This window comes from Mus pahari, chromosome 5, assembly GCF_900095145.1.
Source record: "Mus pahari chromosome 5, PAHARI_EIJ_v1.1, whole genome shotgun sequence".
Taxonomy (NCBI): Eukaryota; Metazoa; Chordata; class Mammalia; order Rodentia; family Muridae; genus Mus; species Mus pahari.
This window is the reverse complement of record NC_034594.1, coordinates 76,067,229-76,069,639: the sequence shown is the minus strand read 5'-3', so window position 1 is coordinate 76,069,639 and position 2,411 is coordinate 76,067,229.

Genomic DNA, 2,411 nt, shown 5'->3' with positions numbered 1-2,411 from the left:
TTGTAGACCAGACTGGCCTCCAACTCAGAAATCCGCCTGCCTCTGCCTCCCAAGTGCTGGGATTAAAGGCATGCGCCACCACGCCCGGCTTGTAAGGTTCTTTTTAATAAACCTATTCCTACTTACATGACTTCTTTTTGTAAAGATTAATTGGGAAGATTCTCAGTGGAGAAAGGGCAGCTCACGCACAGCCACGACATTGATTGTCACAGTGCTCTTTAAACTGTCATGTTTATATTGATGCATTAATGCTGTGTGTAGCTTCATCAGAGAAACTCCTGACTGCAGTAGGTGGGAGTCAATGTACAAACTCATGATTGGACATGAGAATACATGACAGTGGAGTGCTCAGCCCCAAATGCCTTGGTTACTTTTACGAAGAATCACTTTTCCTTAATGTTCCAAAAGTTCTAATTTTTTTTCTAAAATTCTGTAAGTATACAAGTATATTTATCCATTAATATGTGCTAGTCCATTCAATAATTTCTATAGGGAACATAGACTAGTTACTGTATCTCTGAGTTTGGCTTCATATTTCTGAGCCAACATAGAAATATAAAGTGTATGCATATATTTTTTAAATATTTGTTATATATTTTTGGAGTCATTTCTTTTTATTTTCTGCTAAAAGTTAACAATTTCAAAACAGAGAATGAACTCTGAACATACATACATACTTATATATGTATATACTATATATATATATATATGTGTGTGTGTGTGTGTGTGTGTGTGTATTTAATTTATTGATATTTTAAAATTACTCTTCAGATATTTTATTTTTGCACTGTATTTTGATCATATCCATCCAATATTAAGTCTTCTCACTTGCTCCAAGCTCCTGTGTCCCTCAGTCTGCCACCTTCATGTCCTTTTTGTTGATGTTAATAATAATACAAATGTCTAATTTAGCCTCAAGTACATGAGTATAAAACCATCTACTAGCATATGAATTACTTAACAGGGGCCATGTGGCAAAAGTAGATAATGACTCACCCTTCCTCAGTAATCGTTAATTGCTAATAGCTGCTCCCAAGAGTATGAGTGTTAGCACCAGGATACTCCAAGTCCCGGCCTAACCATGTGACCCTTGTCCTGTGTTGCCAGGTCAACGACCTTCAATCCCAGAATCCACATGGCTCAGTTCCCGCCCTCACTGGTATGATGGCATTTTCTGTATAAAATAGGAAGCCACCCTCTCCTTGCTCTCTTCTCTTCTCCTCCTCCTCTTTTTTCTCTCCCCCTCTTTCTCTCTCTCTCTCCTCTTCTCTACCCTTCTACCTGCTTCTCTGCTCCCTCCATTCACACATAATAAACCTCTCCCACATGGAACACCTTAGCCTGGTCTTCTGCTTCGTTTATCCACTCAAAATATAAAATTGGTGCCAAAACCCAGGAATGGATTAAGCAGAAAAACCAGCAGCCACCAGTGCCCAGTGTGCCCGAGGGGCATCCTAGCAGCTGCAGAGGCGGGTACTAAACATGGCATCCACAGTAAGATTCCCACTGTCTTGTAGCTGAGCTGCTTGGCTCAAGCAGCTCAGCTCAACTTCCCCTTCCCCTCTCCTGGCCAGAACTCTTGGCAACCCCACCTCCTGCTGGGTTTTTTAATCCCAGTCAAAGGGGATCAACCACCATTAAGCCTTTGTCCCCATTCTCGGGTTGCCTGAGAAATGACCAGGGCTCACACAAAGGTGGGGAAGGTGTGGGGGGAGGGGGAGGAGTGGGACTGCCTGCCATTTCCACCACATGACCCAGTCGCAGTCCCGGGACCCTGCCCACATGACTGCCCATGTGCCTTATAGGCTGGGCTTCCATGCTCCCATTTTACCAGTTCACTAAAAACTCTCATGCAGATACCAGCACACTATCAGCAGGGCCTGTTGGCAGTGAGTAGCCTCCAGTTCACTGAACAGAGCCTGGCCAGCTCAGCCCAAGAACTAGGGGGCTAGACCCAGCCGACATAGCAGAGACACTGCCCATGATCTTGCTCTCTCAGAAGCTGCTCTTTCCGTACAGGCCCCCAGCGGGTCGGCTGAAATCCCTGGCCAGGGTGAAGCATTTACCACAGTAAGTCTGAGACTTACTGGGTAGCCACTAGAGATCCTTGTGAAGACTTGGGCACTCTAGCCTGGCTGATTTCCTTTTTGGTTTCTGAATTGTTCTCTGGGATGCTGGTAAAAACACCAGGAACCTCCAGAGCATGGGCAACCACGTATCCTCAGATGTACCTCCAGATACACCTCTGGGATGTCTCCTAGCCTTAAAGTTCACGCCTCCTTTAAAGGCATCAAAATTGATATTCCTTTGCAATAAGGTCTGGATCCAGTTGCTTTAAGGATCTTAATACATACTGCCAGCAAGCCAGTAAATGGAAAGGGTTACCTATGCAAAATCTTTCATCTATCTTC